This window comes from Procambarus clarkii, chromosome 19 (assembly GCF_040958095.1).
Source record: "Procambarus clarkii isolate CNS0578487 chromosome 19, FALCON_Pclarkii_2.0, whole genome shotgun sequence".
Taxonomy (NCBI): domain Eukaryota; kingdom Metazoa; phylum Arthropoda; class Malacostraca; order Decapoda; family Cambaridae; genus Procambarus; species Procambarus clarkii.
The window spans coordinates 24468107-24492656 of NC_091168.1; the positions used below are offsets into that span (position 1 = coordinate 24468107).

The 24550-nt window shown below is 44.5% G+C and overlaps 1 protein-coding gene across 1 annotated transcript in view; it reads right to left on the reverse strand.

The window, feature by feature from the left end:
* LOC123757574 (FMRFamide receptor) overlaps nucleotides 1–24550 on the reverse strand; it is a 687359-nt gene that overhangs the window by 372723 nt on the left and 290086 nt on the right.

Below are 24550 nucleotides of genomic sequence, written 5' to 3' on the forward strand. Positions count from 1 at the left end.
CCTTCAGCTGCAACACAACATATATTCCCGGCTCTCCTCCCCCCCCCCCCTCCCCCTCCCCTTCCCTTAACCCTACAATTATGTATCATTACCACCCCACCATTATCTACTATCACCACCACCACCCCCCAAAGTTACCTACCATTACCCTTCCCTCCCACCCCCCACACACAAAGTTATCTACCACCACCACCACCTGTTCGCCACCCACCACAATCCGCTAATCAATGACATCTTTTAAAAACTCAACACATTAGGTTTCACTTCGTGAGAAAAAGGAATTAAGTCTTGTTTCATTGTAACGCCAAAGGCAAAATTCTTTCATACTTTCGCGCGCGTTCACCTTGGGAGGGCGGGGGTGGGGTGGGGGGGTGGGGGGGGGACGATCGAATCCCCTCCCCTAGCTCCACCCCTCCCTTAGCTTCCCCCTCCCCTAGCTCCCCCTCCCCTAGCTCCCCCTCCCCTCATCGCCCCCTGCCCCTCACACACACACACGCATAATCTTGTCAACACCCCCCAATAGCCATAGTCTAAACATCTACCACAATACTACTAACATCAATCACCACACTACCACAATCCCACCACAACCCCGGGCTAATCTGCATGATAACAACTGCGGGTACAATTACACTGTTCTTTCGGGATCACAAGAGTGAGGAAGGAACCGGGGGGTATTGAGCCGAGACCTGCAGGCGTCCAGCTCTCCTCCCCAGCAGGAGTGCGTGGCTGTGTGTACTCCCCCCTTGATGTGTACTCACTCAGATGTGTTTACACAAGGTCGAGGTATGGCTCCCAAGCCTCTGTGCAGTTAATGCAATGACATGCATTAGGCAGATTTATTTTTTTCCCCTGTTCTTTGGGAAACAACTTATTGAATTAGCCTAGACGAGCTAATTCGTTCAAAAGCGAGCCAAGCCTGGTCGACGACCGGGCCGCGGGGACGCTAAGCCCCGGAAGCACCTCAAGGTAACCTCAAGGAGCTCTTCTTGTAGTCTGTCTCTCAGGAGCGTCCCGTCTCCAGCTTCTTCCCCGAGTGTGTGTTGACAATTGGTGCCGGTAAGATGGAGCTGTTATAGCTCTTGGGCCCCGCCTTTCTAACCGTCGGTTGACTATTGTACTGAATCTCAACCTATTTTTCTTTTGTCATATCTACTTCATCTCTCTCTCTCTCCTTTTCTTTTAACAGTCAGGTCTAGTTCTTTCAGTCTTACTTCACAAATACATCTCTCGCAACTCCATGGACGGGCCTCGTTGCAAACCTCTAAACTTTTTCTAGTTTTATTGTACTTGTGGAGGTGTTGTGTGTGTGTGTGTGTGTGTGTGTGTGTGTGTGTGTGTGTGTGTGTGTGTGTGTGTGTGTGTGTGTGTGTGTGTGTGTGTGTGTGTGTGTGTTACACCTCCGTGTTTATGGATATATTTTAGTTCCATTCTGCCCCTTTAGTCTTGAAGTGAGGAGGAGGTGTCAGACGGAGGTAATCATCCCCCCTTAACGAGCCGCATATTTCTTCAGGTGCTGGAGATGAAGTTCAGGAGAACGACCACGCTGATGTGAACGACGGAGAGACACGACGACCTCAACGACCCTCGGCTAATTTTGTATTTTGTACCGGGGCTGCGTCACTCATCCTGTGTGAGTGGACATATACCGCCATAGCAGCATGTACAACACTCCCCAATAGGAAGAAAACCCGCTGGGTTGTTCATCTTGTCACTTAATGACAAGATGAACAACCCAGACACAGCTGGGACTTGCTTACAGCTATCCCAAGAGAACATCCAACAAGAATATTAACATTTACCAACCACACTATCGTGGAATTAAACATTTCATTCACTTATAGGCACTAGGAGACTCGAACCCCCGACCCCCTAAGTGTGAGACTGATGCTGTTGTTCCCCTGAGCTATCAGTAGATAGCTATCCACTGATAGTCCAATAGTAAAGGTTGGAACGGTCGGTCGGGGGATTGAACGCCGACCTGCAAGAAGCGAGACCGCTGCTCTACCGTCCAGTCCCAGTGGTTCGAGAGGGAGAGGAAGGGAGGGGGAGGGGGAAGCTCCATGTCCCTGGACCCAACTGAGAAGACTGAGAAGAAGATAGATAGATAGACAGATAGATAGATAGATAGATAGATAGATAGATAGATAGATAGATAGATAGATAGACAGACAGATAGATAGATAGATAGATAGATAGATAGATAGATAGATAGACAGATAGATAGATAGATAGATAGATAGATAGATAGATAGATAGACAGACAGACTTTCTTTTACGGATATAAATTGAATTAATTTTTATATTTACAAAACAAAACATATACATAAGTAATATTTATATAATCCCTCCATTTTGTTTATATAAAAGCTTCATCAAACAAGTTCAGATTGAGCTTGACTTAAGAAAATAAGCTTTTAATAACCCCCCCATCCCCCCTCCCCCCCCCCACCACCACCTGCCTTTCCTGACCCGAAGGGAGAAAACTTTAATTAAAAACCAACACGCCTGTTTGTGTCAGAAACCCCCTCCCCCTCCCCCTCCCCCTCCCCCCGCACACATTAATACAACGATGGGAGAATGGTCCATCAGTTGGTCATTACTGAGCTCCGTGGTCCCCCATGGTCCGTGGTGGCCCGTGGCCCCCATGGCCCGTGGTCCATCGTGGCGCCCCCCCCCCCACACACACACACACACTCCAGTTGATTGACAGTTGAGAGGCGGGACCAAAGAGCCAAAGCTCAACCCCCGCAAGCACAATTAGGTGAGTACACACACACACACACACACACACACACACACACACACACACACACACACACACACACACACACACACACACACACACACACAAGAAACTTTTTAAGCCAGCATGTCAGGGGACCCCACAAGAATGAGAGGCAACGATGAACCAGCGAGACTCGACCTAGTCTTCACTCTGAACGACTCCGACATAAGGGAAATCGGGTTGGAAGCCTCCCGTGGGACTGAGCGATCACAGTGTACTGATGTTTGAGTATTTGGTCATTAAGTAGGGTTAATGTACCCAAGGAATGGACCAGAAAACACAACGCTGGCATTCCGGAAGGGAAACTATGAGGAGATATGAAAATTCCTAACAGATATAACTTGAGCTCAGAGGAAAGAGGGCCCAAGACATGATGGACTACATCACGTAGAAGTGTAAGGAGGCAGCAGACAAGTTTGTCCCAGTCCAAAAGGGCAAAAAACGAAATACAGACGAGACACCCATGGTTTGATCGGAGATGTAAGCTAGCAAAGCAACAAAGTACAATGGCGTGGAGAAACTACAGAAATAACAGGACACTTGAGAGCAGAGAAAGATACCAGAGCATCAGGAATGAATATGTCAGGGTGAGAAGAGAGGCAGAAAGACCATACGAAAATGACATAGCAAGCAAGGCAAAAACTCAACCTAAATTGCTGCACAGCCACATCAGACGAAAAACAACAGTGAAGGAATAAGTAATGAAACTGAGGATAGGAGCAGACAGATTCACTACAAATGACAAGGAAATGTGCGAGGAACTCAATACGAAATTCCAGGAAGTCTTCACATTAGAGCAAGGAGAAGTTTCAGATATAAGAGAAGGAATATTTAACTTGGCACCACTAGAGGAGTTTGTGATTACCAGTGGGGAGATGAGAATACATTTGCTACAGTTGGATGTGACATAGGCTATAGGCCTGGATGGAATCTCACCATGGATACAGGAAGGAGCTGAAGCACTGTGCCTGCCACTATCCATAATGTACAAAGTCACTGGTAATAGGTGAAATGCCAAAAATTTGGAAGACGGCAAATGTAGTCCCGTTATACAAGAAGGGGGATAGATAGGAGGCACTGAACTACAGGCCAGTGTCGCTAACTTGCATACCATGCAAGTTGATTGGAGAAGATTGTGCGAAAAAACCTAGTGGAACATCTGGAGCAAAATAACTTTGTAACACAACATCAGAATGGGTTCAGGGATGGCAAATCATGCCTCTCAGGATTAAATGAATTCTACGACTAGGCAACAAAAATCAGGCAAGAAAGAGAGGAGTAGGCAGACTGCATATTTTTTGGTTTGCCAGAAAGCCTCTGACACAGTACCACATACTAGACTAGTGCACAAGCTGGAGATGCAGGCAGGAGTGAAAGGGAAGGTACTCCCTGGATAAGGGAGTACCTAAGCAACAGAAGACAGCGAGTCATTGTGATGGGTGAGGTCTCAGAGTGGTGAGGCGTCACCAGTGGAGTACAACTGGGATTAGTCCTTGAACCTATAATGTTTCTGATATATGTAAATGATTCTTATTCTGATATATGTAAATGATTCTTATTCTGATATATGTAAATGATTCTTATTCTGATATATGTAAATGATTCTTATTCTGATATATGTAAATGATTCTTATTCTGATATATGTAAATGATTCTTATTCTGATATATGTAAATGATTCTTATTCTGATATATGTAAATGATTCTTATTCTGATATATGTAAATGATTCTTATTCTGATATATGTAAATGATTCTTATTCTGATATATGTAAATGATTCTTATTCTGATATATGTAAATGATTCTTATTCTGATATATGTAAATGATTCTTATTCTGATATACGTAAATGATCTCCCAGAGGGAATAGACTTGTCCCTCTCAATGTTTGCTATGATGCAAAAATTATGAAGAGGATTAAGACAAAGGAAGATAGTATGAGGCTACAGGATGACCTAGACAAACTGAAGGAATGGACTAACAAATGGGTACTTAAGTTCAACAAAAGTAAATGTAAAGTAATGAAACTAGGCGGAAGAAATAGAAGGCCAGACACAAGATACCGAATGGGAGATGATGTCTTTCATGAAAATAACAGAGATAAAGTTCTAGAAGTTGATATCACGCCAAACCTGTCTCCTGAAGTCCACAACAAAAGAATAACATCAGCGGCGTATGCAAGACTGGCTAACATCAGAACTGCCTTCAGAAATCTGTGTAAGGAATCCTTCAGAACCTTTTATACCACATATGCAAGACCAATCCTGCAGTATTCGGCCCCAGCATGGAGCGCGTACCTTGTCAAGCACATGACGAAGCTGGAAAAAGTTGAGGTATGCCACTAGGCTAGTCCCAGAACTAAGAGGCATGAGTTACGAGGAAAGGCTGCGTGAACTGCACTTCACGTCGCTGGAAGACAGAAGAGTAAGGAGAGACATGATCACTACCCCTACAAAATTCTCAGGTTAATTGACAGGGTAGACAAGGATGGATTATTTAACACGGATGGTACACGCACAAGGGGACACAGGTGGAAGCTGAGTACCCAAATGTGTCACATAGACATTAGAAAGAACCTTTTCAATGTCAGAGTAGTTAGTAAACGGAAGGCATTATGCAGTGATGTGGTGGAGCCTGACTCCATAAACAGTTTCAAATGTAGATACGATAGAGGAGATTGACTGTCGAGAGGCGGGACCAAATATCCGAAGCTCAACCCCCGCAAGCACAACTACGTGAGTACACACACACACACACACACACACACACACACACACACACACACACACACACACACACACACAGGGGCCCATCCTGTTTCTAATATATGTGAACGACCTGGCAGAGGAAATTGGCTCCTTCATATCAATGTTTGCAGATGATGCCAAACTGATCAGAAGAGTTACGACAGGGAGAGGAGTGTGATATATTGCAAACGGATTTCGACATACTCCAGACGTGGTCTGAAAAATGACTGCTAGAATTGAACCCAGCCAAACTCAAAGTTACGAGGCTTGGAACAGAAGTGGGCAGACCAATACAGAGTTATAGGACGAAGGGCAGACAGATATTCTTCAACCAGACGAGGAGGCAGAAGACCTGAGAGTGGACATAACCCTCCAAATGTGATGCCAGAAGCCTACAGGAGCAGCATAACAATCACTGCTGTATGATTTCCCCTGATCTTGTGGCATAATCCGGCATAGCTGTACTACCAATGGGAACAGCTCTCCAGGGGTACCCCTCATTTGTTGGTAATGCAACCTAAGTTAATGCTATCTGTATTTTCACATACCTGAATGCACAAAGTCACCTTGCTTGTTGTGTGTGTGTGTGTGTGTGTGTGTGTGTGTGTGTGTGTGTGTGTGTGTGTGTGTGTGTGTGTGTGTGTGTGTGTGTGTGTGTGTGTGTGCGTGTGCGCGCGCACTTTAGCTGAGAAATACCCCCCTTTCTCACACCTAAGGTCGATGCTTGGAGACTGCACTTTTAATCCAGTGATAATATGACTTTTTATTCCTCACAGCGACTAGGTGTTGTGTGGGTGTGAGAGGTCCCTCTCGCCCCTTGTGTGCTCTCGCTCTCACTCCCGCCTGTGTGTAGCTCGCTTGTGTAGTAGTCTTGTGTGTGCAACTGTGTCAAAAAACATTCTGACAGACTAGAAATGTGCAGAGCTGTCAATACGCCTCTTTGCTCTTCTATTTATTTGAGGATTTATGTGCGCATATATATATATATATATATATATATATATATATATATATATATATATATATGTACGAGAATATGTGCGTGAGTGAGAGAGGTGCATATGTGTTTTTTTTCGACTGTAGAGCTGAGAAAGGGGGAACAGAAGCGGGCAGAGAGGGGAAATAAAGGCAAGATGAGAGGAGAAGGGAAGTTAAAAATGGGGCAGTGGAGAGTGCCAGGGCACTAAAAAAAGGCATAAAGGACAGGGAATGGGGGAGGGGGATGGGGGGGGTAATGGGGGGAATAGGGGGGGGGGGAACATAAAAGTGGTGCTAGCATAGAGGTGCTGGAGAGATGGAGATAATCTGAGTGTTGGAGAAGCAAGTTGGAGGAGGAGGAGGAGGAGGACAACAGTAGAGTGTAGAGTCCAGCATTGACTCTACTGGGCAATCATAGAGCTCTACCCCAACACTCACAGATATAACCTACCGGCACAATACGACAGTTAACTAAAAAAAAAGGAATACCTGAATACAAATTTAAATGAGCAATCGCATCAGAGAATGACCCTTTACACCACCGTCCACAGGATGGGTATGGGGTGCATAATAAAGATATGATATGAGTGAATTATAACACAAGACGTTTATAAGACCAAAATTATTTTCGCTTAAGTAAATCAATATTTGAAAGGAAGTTTTAGCAGCCGTTCTCAGGCCTAAGTGAGTCTTCTGAGAAATATCATCCATCTTAAATCATCTGTGTGATCTGGACGTTTGTCGTGGTTGAAGGATGCTCCAGGATGTGGCAGGATGCTCCAGGATGTGGCAGGATGCTCCAGGATGTGGCAGGATGCTCCAGGATGTGGCAGGATGCTCCAGGATGTGGCAGGATGCTCCAGGATGTGGCAGGATGCTCCAGGATGTGGCAGGATGCTCCAGGATGTGGCAGGATGCTCCAGGATGTGGCAGGATGCTCCAGGATGTGGCAGGATGCTCCAGGATGTGGCAGGATGCTCCAGGATGTGGCAGGATGCTCCAGGATGTGGCAGGATGCTCCAGGATGTGGCAGGATGCTCCAGGATGTGGCAAGATGCTCCAGGATGTGGCAGGATGCTCCAGGATGTGGCAGGATGCTCCAGGATGTGGCAGGATGCTCCAGGATGTGGCAAGATGCTCCAGGATGTGGCAGGATGCTCCAGGATGTGGCAGGATGCTCCAGGATGTGGCAGGATGCTCCAGGATGTGGCAGGGTGGTCCAGGATGTGGCAGGATGCTCCAGGATGTGGCAGGATGCTCCAGGATGTGGCAGCATGTTCCAGGATGTGGCAGGATGCTCCAGGATGTGGCAAGATGCTCCAGGATGTGGCAGGATGCTCCAAAATGTGGCAGGATGCTCCAGGATGTGGCAGGATGCTCCAGGATGTGGCAGGATGCTCCAGGATGTGGCAGGATGCTCCAGGATGTGGCAGGATGCTCCAGGATGTGGCAGGATGCTCCAGGATGTGGCAGGGTGGTCCAGGATGTGGCAGGATGCTCCAGGATGTGGCAGGATGCTCCAGGATGTGGCAGCATGTTCCAGGATGTGGCAGGATGCTCCAGGATGTGGCAAGATGCTCCAGGATGTGGCAGGATGCTCCAGGATGTGGCAGGATGCTCCAGGATGTGGCAGGATGCTCCAGGATGTGGCAGGATGCTCCAGGATGTGGCAGGATGCTCCAGGATGTGGCAGGATGCTCCAGGATGTGGCAGGATGCTCCAGGATGTGGCAGGATGCTCCAGGATGTGGCAGGATGCTCCAGGATGTGGCAGGATGCTCCAGGATGTGGCAGGATGCTCCAGGATGTGGCAGGATGCTCCAGGATGTGGCAGGATGCTCCAGGATGTGGCAGGGTGGTCCAGGATGTGGCAGGATGCTCCAGGGTGTGGCAGGATGCTCCAGGATGTGGCAGGATGCTCCAGGATGTGGCAGGATGCTCCAGGATGTGGCAGGATGCTCCAGGATGTGGCAGGATGCTCCAGGATGTGGCAGCATGTTCCAGGATGTACTCCACTCGTTACTGTTCGCCAGTCCGACTTCTCGCCCCTTACCATTACCCTCTGGCTCCGTCCTGTTAGGTAGTTCCTCACCTATGCTAGGGCCTTTCCGCTTACTCCTGCCTGCCTCTCATGTTTGTATAGCAGTCTCATGTGTGGTACTGTATCAAAGGCCTTTTGGCAGTCAAGAAATATGCAGTCTGCCCAACCTTCTCTGTCCTGCCTTATCCTTGTTACTTTATCATAGAATTCTAAAAGGTTTGTTAGGCATGGTTTCCCTATCCAGAACCCATGTTGGTGCTTGTTTGCAAACCCAATGCTCTCCAGGTGCTCAACAAGTCTTAGCCTAATTATTCTTTCAAGTATTTTGCAGGGGATGCTTGTCAGTGATTCAGGTCTGTAGTTAAGTGCCTCCTCCCTATCACCTTTCTTGAAGATCGGTATGACATTTGCCTCCTTCCAGCAACTGGGCAATTCTCCCGACATAAGTGACTCATTAAAGATCATTGCCAGAGGCACGCTGAGAGCCTGCGCTGCCTCTTTCAGTATCCACGGTGATACTTTGTCTGGTCCAACCGCTTTAGTTGCATCCAGTGTTGTCAACTGTTTCATTACCTCCTCTGCTGTCACATCTATATCTGATAGTCTTTCATCTAGGGTAATCTCTTCTAACAAAGGGAGCCACTCAGGCTCGGTTGTGAACACTCCATGGAAACTTGCATTCAGTACCTCGCTGTGTGTGTGTGTGTGTGTGTGTGTGTGTGTGTGTGTGTGTGTGTGTGTGTGTGTGTGTGTGTGTGTGTGTGTGTGTACTCACCTAATTGTGCTTGCGGGGGTTGAGCTTTGGCTCTTTGGTCCCGCCTCTTTGTGTGTGTGTGTGTGTGTGTGGGTGTGTGTACTCACCTAGTTGTGTTTTCGGGGGTTGAGCTGTGGCTCTTTGGTCCCACCTCTCAACCGTCAATCAACAGGTGTACAGATTCCTGAGCCTATTGGGCTCTATCATATCTACATGTGTGTGTGTGTGTGTGTGTGTGTGTGTGTGTGTGTGTGTGTGTGTGTGTGTGTGTGTGTGTGTGTGTGTGTGTGTGTGTGTGTGTGTGTGTGTGTTTATGTGGTGAGAGAGTGTGTGTGTTTGATGCTCCGAATTGTAATTATGTTTGGCAGTTATATACAAGACCAGTTACCATGATAGCCACAGGTTCAATGGAGTGCAGACCGACCAGCTCTTTTGTGTGTGTGTAGATGCGGACGACCCGTCACAATGAACGCCGCCACGCTCCACCGGATACAATGACCGGGTGAGGGTATGATGACTGTGGGGGAGAGGGGGGGGGGAAGAGTTCAATTGATTGCGAATAATGAAACGGAACTCAATTAACACAGAATTGGGTAAAACATTCACTCTATGGTCAATGATATTATAACCTTAGAGAACACAAGGGGGGTTAAGGGGGGTTTATGCCCCCTGTTTAGCGTCGGTCATTACCCCCCCCCCCGCCCCCGCCCCCCTCGTCACAACTGACCTACAGTGGTTGATTCCCAGGTGCCCGACACGCCGAGATCTGCATAATTACACGAGCAGGGCACAGCACAAGCCAAGAGCACATCCTGTTGCAGGAGACACTCCAGGTGTAAGGGGAGCGCGTCCCCCCACACACACTACAGGCACAGCACACACTTCGTTCAGCCCGTCGTCTCAATTTGCCTCAACGTACATAATCCAGCGTCCTAACTTAACCTATCCGATGCATAGACGACGAGGATTCTTGCGCTATGCCCCCCTCGCCATCTTGACTCAGTCCTCCATTCGGACACAGGTGACCTCCACTCGGACACAGGTGACCTCCACTCGGACACAGGTGACCTCCACTCGGACACAGGTGACTTCCACTCGGACACAGGTGACACAGGTCAGCTTTTACAGTGGTAAGAGAGAGAGAGGACATGTGTCATACGGTCGCGTCTTAAAAACTCAAAGAAAGTTGTGAGAGATTCCCGGGGTCCTCAGTGGTGCAAAGTTTGGGGAGCAACAAAGTTGTTGAAGTGGTGGTCGTCGTACCTCTTTATCTGCCGATGGTGATGATAGTGACAGTGGCACAGCTGCTACAGTGATGGTGATGATAGTGGCAGTGGTTCAGCTGCTACAGTGATGGTGATGATAGTGGCAGTGGTTCAGCTGCTACAGTGATGGTGATGATAGTGGCAGTGGTTCAGCTGCTACAGTGATGGTGATGATAGTGACAGTGGTACAGCTGCTACAGTGATGGTGATGATAGTGACAGTGGTACAGCTGCTACAGTGATGGTGATGATAGTGACAGTGGTGCAGCTGCTACAGTGATGGTGATGATAGTGACAGTGGTTCAGCTGCTACAGTGATGGTGATGATAGTGGCAGTGGTGCAGCTGCTACAGTGATGGTGATGATAGTGACAGTGGTTCAGCTGCTACAGTGATGGTGATGATAGTGGCAGTGGTGCAGCTGCTACAGTGATGGTGATGATAGTGACAGTGGTTCAGCTGCTACAGTGATGGTGACGACGATGGTGAACATCAATCAAGGTATCGAGGGGGGGGGGACCATTGCCAGACTTTCCATTCCACGAGATGATTGTGGAATGGAAGGACCATTCCACGTGGACCAATAAAGGAGATTATCCAATCACCTTCATTCTGTATGTTCGATTTGGTTTTCAATCTGGGAAATATCTTCGCCTCCACGAGGTCTGTGAGACTCTGAAGAACGACCCAGGCGTGACCAAACAAGCCAATCATCTCGCAAGTGCTTGAGAGTAGGAGCTGTAGGAGGCATGATTGGAGAGATTGGAGAAAGGCCAAATCTAAAGATAAAGATTACATGTGACGTTAACTGAACGGATAAGGACACAAGAGGCGGAACGCTCTGCTCTAGAAGAGCAGAGTAGATAACAAAAGTTGTAGATGTAGATGTAGTAGTCACAAAAAGTAGATGTCACTCTAGATGTCAGAAGAGTACTCTAAACATAAAGCAAATGAGGTTCTGCAAAGAGCTCAAAAAACTAAGAACTCAAGAACTCTTCGAGTTCGAAATATCTTTCGAACCCGAAGAGTTGACTGAGTTGCGCGGTTCAAATATCTTCGAACCGCGCCACATTTGGGAAGCTCTCTTGAGGCCAGCGGCGACGTGAGGCCTCCAGGACGGCCAGGATGGTACTGACCGAGGACACAAGATCAAAACAGAACTTGCAGACGGGTGAATTTTGCTACCAAATAACTGGCAACACTTGTGCGTTATCGTAGTGAAATGTAATGTTACAAAAAATTTCAGGCGCTCGTAAGGAGTACGAAATTAATTTCAGAACTACAGTGTGGGGGGACTTATTGGGGTTGAAGTGTAAGGAGGTATATGCAGTGGACGACATTGGAGTTCCTTAAGGGGCCGCAAACTTAGACCGAATAGTTGGACCATCTAAGTTAGCAACAGTTGGTCAGAAAGGATCCTAAGAAAAGAAAATGGTCAGAGAAAGTGGAAACCAATATAATGGAAGCTCTGGCTCTGGCTCTGGCTCTAACCAAGCTCTGGGAGCAAAGTTTCGAGTCATATATTGTAAAACCTTTAGATAACATGCAGGAGTATGGGTATGAGAGAGATCAGAGTCGTAACTGTCTTAAAGCCCTTGTGGAAGTCCTGCTTGATCAACCAGGCTGTGACTCATACGTCAGGCTGCGAGCAGCCGCGTCCAACAGCCTGGTTGATCAGTCCGGCAACCAGGAGGCCTGGTCGACGACCGAGCCGCGGGGACGCTAAGCCCCGGAAGCACCTCAAGGTAACCTTAAGGTAAGGTGGCCATCAGAATAGACACACTGCCGCGCCCCGCAGGAGTTGATGACTGTGAATCGAGATAGTGATGGTGGTTCTATTACTGGCGCTGATTGTAGTGAGTGATAGTGTGGCTGAGATGTGAGGATGATGATGATGATGCCAGGATGTCATTAGGAGAGGGAAGGGCCAGCCCTAACTACCTCTCAAGGACCTATACACACCTAGTGGACCTAACCAGGTGCTGTGCCTCCCACAAGGGGGCGCTGTGAATGAGTGTTGGCTCCATATCAATCCCTAATTTGCAATTCAAATTAGAGCTCTCAGGTTGCCTTTGCACACACACACACACACACACACACACACACACACACACACACACACACACACACACACACACACACACACACACACACACACACACACACACATTACGTGTGTGTGTCTAGCCAATAGAAAAAACATTGCTGTTAATTAAATATTTTTTTTTGTGTGTGCTTACAGAAACAGTCTTTGTAATGAGAAAACATTTACCTGTATTCTCACATATCAGTCACTGAACCTCCCCCCCCCCTCGTCTTGGGCTGGATGGTTGAGCGACGGTCTCGCTTCATGCAGGTCGGCGTTCAATCCCCGACCGTCCATGTCGTTATGCACCATTCCTTTCCCCCCATCCCATCCCAAATCCTTATCCTGACCCCTGCCAAGGGCTATATAGTCGTAATGGCTTGGTGCTTTCCCCTGATAATTCCCTTCCTTCCCTCCCCCCACCCCCCCCCTCGTCCACCAATCGTCCCCGACTGTCCGAGAGACCAAAGAAGTACAGACTGTGTAATCTTAAATATTTCTTTGATCGAGAGAAAGATGTGAGAGGTAATAATGTGTGATGTCCCTCACGAAATCCACTGAACCGAAGCACGCAAGCACACACGCACGCACACGCACGCACCCATTACGTCAGATAGGTCAGATAGTATACCATTTGAGCTTCCTGCAAGAAACCCCTGGCTAAGCATTGGTTTTGGGGGTTGACGTCTATGGAACCAAATACCGGACGCCACAATTAGACGAGGGGACCACCCGGATTATTTCAAGCGTAGGTTAGACATCCACATGACACCTCCCATTGGTCAATAGAACTAATGCTGCGGCCTTTATTCTCGTGTTTCAAAGTGTGTAAGGCCCCACAGGTGATTGGTTAACTTGCGGTGATTAGTCGTCTATATATAAGTGCAGAAGATCATTGATTCATTTTAAAGACGGTTTATGTGCCAATCACCGAGTTTGAATGATGGGGTTTAATGTGTTGAGTTTTAAATAAAAATTTTTAAATAAATATTAATGATGGTTTAAGTCCCAGGGGTTTAGTACACGTGTGTCGTAAGGACTAGAATGATTTAGAACAAATTAGCATTAAACAGTGATACCAAGCAATTAAACCCATTACCAATTATCAAACCCATTAGCAATTAGCCGTTTGAGTTCCATTAGCCTTTCCGCCAGTCCCTCTCACTCTCAGAGCTCAGCATGGCAGCTCCGCCACTTTCTGTATCACGCTATACAATACAATTCAACTATGTATACACTCGAGCGTCATCTGCGTTCAATCCCCGACCGTCCCAAAGTGGTTGGGCACCATTCCCTCCCCCCCCTCCCCCCCCCCCGGTCCCATCTCAAATCCTGATCCTGAACCCATTCCCAGCGCTATATAGTCGTAATGGCTTGGTGCTTTCCCCCTGATAATTCCCCTCGAGCGTCATCTCAAAACTCTTGAGGTAGTTAGCAGACGCAATTCGAGGGGTCAAACGACGCTGTGTTCACATTACGTCTACTGTGTCAATGGTCGCACCGTTGTTAATGATCGATATACTGGAAAAGTTCGATGAAGGGTTCGAAACATGTTTCGATTGTCATTCTCAACGGCAGAACCCATAATACGTCTCATTGTTTACATCTGACGCTGTAAACACGAACACTGCGTCATTTGAACCCTCCTCCCCCCTCTCTCTCTCTCTCAGACGTACATGTGACGTAACTGGTAGAGTAGTGAGTCAACCTTTTAATACTGTGTGAACACTTTCTCTCATGGGTATGTATATTAACTGCTAGTTCTCCCACTTCCTCATACATCTTCTCCTCCTCCTCCTCCTCCTTCTTCCAGTCCCACATTCTCCACCCATTTGTGTTGGTTTTTCTTCCTTTTATCATTTTTCTTATCTTCCGTCCGTGCTACGCTAAGTCTCCTTGGCCTGGCGCTTTCTTTTGATAATTACTTACTTATCTTCCTTCCACTTCATCAACCCAACGTTTCCCCGTCTTCCTACACGCCCCCCTCCCCTCCCCTGTCATCAACTCATCTCTTTCCCACCTCTCCCACCTCCTCCTCATCTCCCATCTCCCCCTCTCCCACGTCCCCCTCTCCCAGTAAAGCACCGTCCACCATATGATTACAAGAATTCAGGACCTCCATAAAGGCCTGAAAATGCCGTCACTAAATATCAGAATGCAACGCAGGTGCTAGACAAGACCAGAGCAAGATGAGACGCCCCACTCCCACAGCTGGTGGCCTAAGATGAGACGCCCCACTCCCACAGCTGGTGGCCCAAGATGAGACGCCCCACTCCCACAGCTGGTGGCCCAAGATGAGACGCCCCACTCCCACAGCTGGTGGCCCAAGATGAGACGCCCCACTCCTACAGCTGGTGGCCCAAGATGAGACGCCCCACTCCCACAGCTGGTGGCCCAAGATGAGACGCCCCACTCCCACAGCTGGTGGCCCAAGATGAGACGCCCCACTCCCACAGCTGGTGGCCCAAGATGAGACGCCCCACTCCCACAGCTGGTGGCCCAAGATGAGACGCCCCACTCCCACAGCTGGTGGCCCAAGATGAGACGCCCCGCTCCTACAGCTGGTGGCCCAAGATGAGACGCCCCACTCCCACAGCTGGTGGCCCAAGAGCCTCCACCTTGCTACTCCATGGATACCAAGCCCCATACTTCATAATTACATGATTACAGAAAAGTCACACATATATATATAGCAACAATTGTTCGAAGCTGTCATCCAGCTGTGCAGAGGTGTGGTGTGTGTGCTAAAGATACAGTAAGGTTTTACCACGCTGGAACAGAAAACTTAAGACGCTTTTGAGTCTCTAGTTTGCCTAGTGAGTTCCTCACCCACCTCCAATAGGAACGTAAATGCATATTTACCCCAGGCGTCCAGGATCTTAGAGCCTATCGGCACGAACCTGTAACAACGTTCTAAGTTTCTGTACTTAATAGCTGTTCTGGGTCTCCCTGAAGGTGGCTTCCCCGCCTCCCTCAGCTGTACTGTAAGGTAGATAGGTATCAGCCAATGTAGACGCTCACGTGAAGTCCCACACGACCTGTACACTATCATCCATTATTGCAGGGTAACTCCATCTGGGCGTATGTGACTTGTCAGATCTGCACAACTGAGGTTCTCATTGTGCTGGACACCCAACTGTAGCCAAACTTCTCTTGATGATTGCATCAAGCATTGATTGCTTCGTGTCTGGCAATCTTTCCCGGTGACCTACGACAGATGAGACCATGGGAGCCGGTCGGCCGAGCGGACAGCACGCTGGACTTGTGATCCTGTGGTCCTGGATTCGATCCCAGGCGCCGGCGAGAAACAATGGGCAGACTTTCTTTCACCCTATGCCCCTGTTACCTAGCAGTAAAATAGGTACCTGGGTGTTAGTCAGCTGTCACGGGCTGCTTCCTGGGGGTGGAGGCCTGGTCGAGGACCGGGCCGCGGGGACACTAAAGCCCCGAAATCATCTCAAGATAACCTCAAGATGGCTGCCGTATTGGTCCGTTGAGGTATAAGCCGCAGATATACTGGTGTTCGCAGATAACACCAGTACTTAACGCGATGGTCCAGACGGGTGCCCAAGGGATAGGCAACAGGAAATCCCCTGCATGGGGAGCTTGCACTGCGAGGAGGCGAGCTTTGCCCTTCCATAAAGATATCTCCAGCATTGTTATGATACTGTTCTCCACTGTGGGTTAGGCCATTTGGCCTGTTTGCAGTCGTTAGGAGAAGCTATTCGGGGGTGAAGAGCCCACAAGTGTCCCATTGGCGGGCTAATTCAGTGAATTTGCAACCCCAAATCTCAATGGAGTCTCTAAGATACTCTAGTAGGATCTCTCACATAAATTCACATAAATGAGTACATAGGTACAAGAATGTAACAACTCTTGTATATATCTCAAAAAAAAAAAAAAAAAAAAAAAAAAATCAGACCAGCCCCCCCCCTCCCCGGAAAAAAAAACAAAATGTACTCAAGCATCCGAGTGTGTATATTTGAGTACTACACAGTATTCATCTATAGTTATCCATATATGTTGAAATATTACGAGGCAAACCTTCGAAACGTTCACAGTTCTCTGCCCGTAACAAGTCAACTTAGCGTCCGCACACAGGAACACTGTGTCAGCGAGGCGGACAGTCCGCCGGCTTTCATAACTCACTATATCTTCAACATTTCCTAAACCCTTTCCCCTTTACCCCTCTGTCTTCTTTTTCTCTCCTAAGAAAACCAAAGACTGTGGCGAGTGAGGGCACGAGGACCCTGTTTTGTCACTCTTAAGATGTCAAATGCCCAACGTCCCCTTTTCCCCACCACGTTCCCCTTTCCCACACACCCCCATTTCCCCTCTTCCACAACACCCTCGGCCCCCAAACCCCCAGTCCACTGTATCAAATACCAGCACCTCTCAACACCACACACTTTTCTCCAATTGGAACGATACGAGCAGAATGTTTTGCCTCTAGTTTTTGAGAGAGAGAGAGAGAGAGAGAGAGAGAGAGAGAGAGAGAGAGAGAGAGAGAGAGAGAGAGAGAGAGAGAGAGAGAGAGAGAGAGAGAGAGACGGACAAAGGGGAGAAAGATAAAGAGGAAGAGAGACAGAGCGGAAAACACAGAGAGAGAGAGAGAGAGAGAGAGAGAGAGAGAGAGAGAGAGAGAGAGAGAGAGAGAGAGAGAGAGAGAGAGAGAGAGAGAGAGAGAGAGAGAGAGAGGGAGACAGACAGACAGACAGACAGACAGACAGACAGACAGACAGACAGACAGACAGACAGACAGACAGACAGACAGACAGAAACAAAATGAAAGAAAGAAGAAAGCTCTGACTCAATTTATCACAACAAAAATCTAGCCTCTGCCTTTTGTTTTCCCATTTGGTTTAGTTTTCCCAGGGTGGCAACAACTGTAGCTCGTGTGTGTGGAAAAAACACAAAAAAACATTTGACCCAACGTATGGAGCCAGCAAGAATATTTAGCGAGTCATAGAAAATGGGATATGGGGTGTAGAAAAAAAATGGATGGAAGTGATAGAAAATGGATCATACATAAGATTGTATATATATATTTCATCACATTATTCCATAAGGTTACAATCTACCACATCAGGAAATTTAGGGTAGATGGTTAGGATGTCTTCTAATACATCCTAATACATCAGATTCAATTCAATGTTAGAAGGTTGATAATACAACAAAGGCCCAAGGAGGTCTAACATCTTTTTAGCACTTTCACGTACACTAATATAGCGTCTAAGTGAGTGTCTTTAAATGTTTGTCACGGAGTTTGTAAGCCGAAAATATTGTGGCAGAGGCTCAGCCTCACTAACCTGCCAGATGGGGCCTGTAGCCACGGCCTTTACATTACAATCTACCAGTTGATTGACGGTCGAGAGGCGGGACCAAAGAGCCAAAGCTCAACCCCCGCATGCACAACTAGGTGAGTACACTGGTGCGGTTACCGTGCTAACCATACAAACAAACAAACAAACACCTGCTATTACAAAAAGCTCAAAAAGCTAGCTTTTAACACTTTCAAACTTTCAGGTGTTTGGGAATTTCTTAATTCTTCTAAACCTGAAGTAAATCATTTTAATCTACAAGATTTTGAATACTTGCATTAGATGGTTCAAAGTCTCAATGCATATTTTCTTTCCTGGAAGCCTCTTTGGTCAGTCAATCGACAAAATCATGTTTTCCGATCCCAACATGGGATGGGATCCACATAAATTTTATACAATAGTTATTATCACTGCCAAAAACCACATTGCATTTAATATCATAAGCTACTTCACTCCCATTGAGTTTAATGGTAGTCAATAGCTAGAGAGATACCCAATAGTTCAAGATATCGTGGTGCTCAGTCGTTCAATCTCTGCAAACTAGACAGGATCATTTAATTCGCTTTATATACACTGCACATGCACAACCTGTTCTACCAGTGTTCAGTTGAACATAACCATCAGTAAAGGCATAGAATTCAGTTTTGTTTGAGATTTTCAAAGATGATTGTGAGTAGCTTTAAGTGTTAACCATTTTATAGTTTCAGTGCTATAGGTTTGCTTTACGTTGATGGGTATATAATGTATAGAGATCTGCACAGTTAATGGTGTATAATGTATAGAGATCTGCACAGTTAATGGTGTATAATGTATAGAGATCTACACAGTTAATGGTGTATAATGTATGGAAACCTGTACAGTTGATGAGTGTATAATGTATAGAGATCTGCACAGTTAATGGTGTATAATGTATAGAGATCTGCACAGTTAATGGTGTATAATGTATAGAGATCTGCACAGTTAATGGTGTATAATGTATAGAGATCTGCACAGTTAATGGTGTATAATGTATAGAGATCTGCACAGTTAATGGTGTATAATGTATAGAGATCTGCACAGTTAATGGTGTATAATGTATAGAGATCTGCACAGTTAATGGTGTATAATGTATAGAGATCTGCACAGTTAATGGTGTATAATGTATAGAGATCTGCACAGTTAATGGTGTATAATGTATAGAGATCTGCACAATTAATGGTGTATAATGTATAGAGATCTGCACAGTTAATGGTGTATAATGTATAGAGATCTGCACAGTTAATGGTGTATAATGTATAGAGATCTGCACAGTTAATGGTGTATAATGTATAGAGATCTGCACAGTTAATGGTGTATAATGTATAGAGATCTGCACAGTTAATGGTGTATAATGTATAGAGATCTGCACAGTTAATGGTGTATAATGTATAGAGATCTGCACAGTTAATGGTGTATAATGTATAGAGATCTGCACAGTTAATGGTGTATAATGTATAGAGATCTGCACAGTTAATGGTGTATAATGTATAGAGATCTGCACAGTTAATGGTGTATAATGTATAGAGATCTGCACAGTTAATGGTGTATAATGTATAGAGATCTGCACAGTTAATGGTGTATAATGTATAGAGATCTGCACAGTTAATGGTGTATAATGTATAGAGATCTGCACAGTTAATGGTGTATAATGTATAGAGATCTGCACAGTTAATGGTGTATAATGTATAGAGATCTGCACAGTTAATGGTGTATAATGTATAGAGATCTGCACAGTTAATGGTGTATAATGTATAGAGATCTGCACAGTTAATGGTGTATAATGTATAGAGATCTGCACAGTTAATGGTGTATAATGTATAGAGATCTGCACAGTTAATGGTGTATAATGTATAGAGATCTGCACAGTTAATGGTGTATAATGTATAGAGATCTGCACAGTTAATGGTGTATAATGTATAGAGATCTGCACAGTTAATGGTGTATAATGTATAGAGATCTGCACAGTTAATGGTGTATAATGTATAGAGATCTGCACAGTTAATGGTGTATAATGTATAGAGATCTGCACAGTTGATGGGTGTATAATGTATAGAGATCTACACAGTTAATGGTGTATAATGTATAGAGATCTGCACAGTTAATGGTGTATAATGTATAGAGATCTGCACAGTTAATGGTGTATAATGTATAGAGATCTGCACAGTTAATGGTGTATAATGTATAGAGATCTGCACAGTTAATGGTGTATAATGTATAGAGATCTGCACAGTTAATGGTGTATAATGTATAGAGATCTGCACAGTTAATGGTGTATAATGTATAGAGATCTGCACAGTTAATGGTGTATAATGTATAGAGATCTGCACAGTTAATGGTGTATAATGTATAGAGATCTGCACAGTTGATGGGTGTATAATGTATAGAGATCTGCACAGTTAATGGTGTATAATGTATAGAGACCTGCACAGTTGATGGGTGTATAATGTATAGAGATCTGCACAGTTGATGGGTGTATAATGTATAGAGATCTGCACAGTTAATGGTGTATAATGTATAGAGACCTGCACAGTTGATGGGTGTATAATGTATAGAGATCTGCACAGTTAATGGTGTATAATGTATAGAGATCTGCACAGTTAATGGTGTATAATGTATAGAGATCTGCACAGTTGATGGGTGTATAATGTATAGAGATCTGCACAGTTAATGGTGTATAATGTATAGAGACCTGCACAGTTAATGGTGTATAATGTATAGAGATCTGCACAGTTAATGGTGTATAATGTATAGAGATCTACACAGTTAATAGTGTATAATGTATAGAGATCTGCACAGTTAATGGTGTATAATGTATAGAGATCTGCACAGTTAATGGTGTATAATGTATAGAGATCTGCACAGTTAATGGTGTATAATGTATAGAGATCTGCACAGTTAATGGTGTATAATGTATAGAGATCTGCACAGTTAATGGTGTATAATGTATAGAGATCTACACAGTTAATAGTGTATAATGTATAGAGATCTGCACAGTTAATGGTGTATAATGTATAGAGATCTGCACAGTTAATGGTGTATAATGTATAGAGATCTGCAGTTAATGGTGTATAATGTATAGAGATCTACACAGTTAATGGTGTATAATGTATAGAGATCTACACAGTTAATGGTGTATAATGTATAGAGATCTGCACAGTTAATGGTGTATAATGTATAGAGATCTGCACAGTTAATGGTGTATAATGTATAGAGATCTGCACAGTTAATGGTGTATAATGTATAGAGATCTGCACAGTTAATGGTGTATAATGTATAGAGATCTGCACAGTTAATGGTGTATAATGTATAGAGATCTGCACAGTTAATGGTGTATAATGTATAGAGATCTGCACAGTTAATGGTGTATAATGTATAGAGACCTGCACAGTTAATGGTGTATAATGTATAGAGACCTGCACAGTTAATGGTGTATAATGTATAGAGATCTGCACAGTTAATGGTGTATAATGTATAGAGATCTGCACAGTTAATGGTGTATAATGTATAGAGACCTGCACAGTTAATGGTGTATAATGTATAGAGATCTGCACAGTTAATGGTGTATAATGTATAGAGACCTGCACAGTTAATGGTGTATAATGTATAGAGATCTGCACAGTTAATGGTGTATAATGTATAGAGATCTGCACAGTTAATGGTGTATAATGTATAGAGATCTGCACAGTTAATGGTGTATAATGTATAGAGATCTGCACAGTTAATGGTGTATAATGTATAGAGATCTGCACAGTTAATGGTGTATAATGTATAGAGATCTGCACAGTTAATGGTGTATAATGTATAGAGATCTGCACAGTTAATGGTGTATAATGTATAGAGATCTGCACAACATACCAAGGGGGAAAATATAGTTACAAATATTATGAGACTCAACAGACACATATAACTTTATAAGATCATTTCCTCGACATCTCAGCCACACTCTGTATGGAGTTTTTTTTGTGTATGAAACGCTGAACGTATTAGTGGCTTTAGTCCTAGTACGTACCCTGGAAACACAAACCGAAACTGTCTCTATTTTCCGCTTGTTACAACTTGTAATAAAGTTGTTACATCTTGGCTTAACGTGTTTATGACGTATTAGAACGTTGTTACAACTTGCTATATTGGTTGTTATAACTGGTTAGGAGATGTTAAAACTTGTTCGAACGTTGTACCAACGTCGTAGTTTCGCTGTGTGTTTGACGGGTACTAACTCTTATCTAGAAATCCAACATCCTGTTTGTACCTCATTTTATAAGTACATTTTACCTCAATAGAGAAAAATTATTATTATTCTTATTACAAACATAAATCATAATAGCGTGATATGTCAAATGAAGAAATCCAACACGAGCCGTGATGTAGGTTCGAACGAATGTTCTAGACCTTCACAGACGCGCTCTAGTCAACTGTGCAACGACATGGTAAAAAAAAAAAAAAGATTGTGAATTGTGTAAATTGTAGGGAAATTGTGTGAACACCTCCCCCCTCCCCCCAGGCTAGGCTTCAGTGGAAGCCTCGGTATTCTCGTGAGTGCAGCCGTAGCACTCTAGGTTGCAATTCTTTTGACCATATCGTGGAACAGTTGTAAGTTCGAACCCTCATTAGGGCTCCTGTGAATTTATTCATTATTATTATTATTACTACTGAGGGAACAGTCAGAATTTTTAAGAATGGATCTCATTTTAATTTGAAAATTGCTAGGGGGGGCTGGACAACTTTTTTTATTTGGCCCAGAATATAGTATTAAATGGAAATTGGGCGAGGAATTGGCTGTTGGGTAATGAAAATTGGGTGCGTAATAGAGCCCAAGGAGGAGAAGGAGAAGGAGGAGGAGGAGGGAGAGGAGAAGGAGGAGGACAAGGAGGAGGAGGAGGAGGACAAGGAGGAGGAGGAGGGAGAGGAGGACAAGGAGAAGGAGGAGGACAAAGAGGAGAATGAGGAGAAGGAGGAGGAGAAGGACAAGGAGGAGGAGGAGAGCTAGCGTATGGCATCACATCATTATCGACTCCTTGCGCGAAATCTTAGAACGACGCCAAGGTTTCCCAAAACTAGTGACGTCAATTATCATCTTGTAATTATTCCTCACTTTCTACCGCCTCTCTGTTCCCCCTCTCTCTCTTTCTTCCCTTCCTTCTCTCTCTCTCTCTCTCTCTCTCTCTCTCTCTCTCTCTCTCTCTCTCTCTCTCTCTCTCTCTCTCTCTCTCTCTCTCTCTCTCTCTCTCTTTCTACTTATCCAACTATTCCTCTTCCCCTTCTTCCTCTATTCGTTGTATATAATATAATATAATATATAGTCTCTATGAAACTAAGTTGTAGAAATATTTCTTATGTATTAGTATAATCCTGTATATTTCTGACATTATTATTTCTGTATATTCCTGACATTCCTGTATATTTCCATGTATATATTCTGCCACCTGTTATCCCCCCAAAAATGGTAGTACTTAAATGAACTATTGGCCGAACGTACAAAAATGGACGGTTAGACCAAAATAAATTACATTTTGTAACATTAATTGGCAGAAGGTACGAAAAAAAATGTCCAACAAAAACTTAACTTTTCTATGTCTAATATATCACCCTAATAAATACTAGAGACCTTATAAAACCCTAATAAATTTGGGTCTTAAGGTCTTTGGACCCACTAAATTGGGTCTTAGATGGCGTATATTATAACCACGATTGCTTAATTAGGCCTAACCCAGGTTTGAATGTACAATTTATGTTCCAATTTCAAGCGTGCCTTTTTTGAGTTTTCAAACAACAGAAAAAATCAGAATTTTTATTTAATTTTTTTAGGTAAAAAAAAATAGTTGCTGTACTATCAATCTTAGAAAATGGGATGATATTATGTGATCTCTTCCCCTCCGTTTCAAGACGATTAGTTCTGAGACTAACCCGGTAGTGCCAAAGTCCTTAAACTGGTAACGTGTGAGTAGTTAAGAATCTCTAAATGTTCTTACTGAACCATCACGCGTGGCTTGAAGACGAACGATGGCCTGAACCAAACAATATTACAAAACCAGGTTCCAGAACCATGGTAGTTACTGGATAGTTGTTTAGTGGGAATTCCAGACATAGCCTCGTTTCACGAAGGAAGTCAGAATATAGGAACTACAAGAATCTATTAAGGAACTACAACAATCTATTCAGAAACTACAAGAATCTATACAGCAACTACAAGAATCTATACAGCAACTACAAGAATCTATACAGCAACTACAAGAATCTATACAGCAACTACAAAAATCCAGAGAATACAGTGAGTGCAGAGGTACCCATAAGTACAGACGCCCGAAGAATAAATTAAGTGCAAAGGTGATGCGATGAATACACTGTCATGAGTACAGGTATACTGAGTACATGTAGTGAAATAAGTACAGATATACAAGAGTGTATAACAACCATAACAATTTTAATACTACATAGCAACCTAAATATGAATATGTATAATATCTGCCAAATAATAATTATAATTGCTATCAAACGGGTCATAATAATAAAAAAAAGCCGTGACAATACTGTAAAATTATTTGATATTTTTAATTAC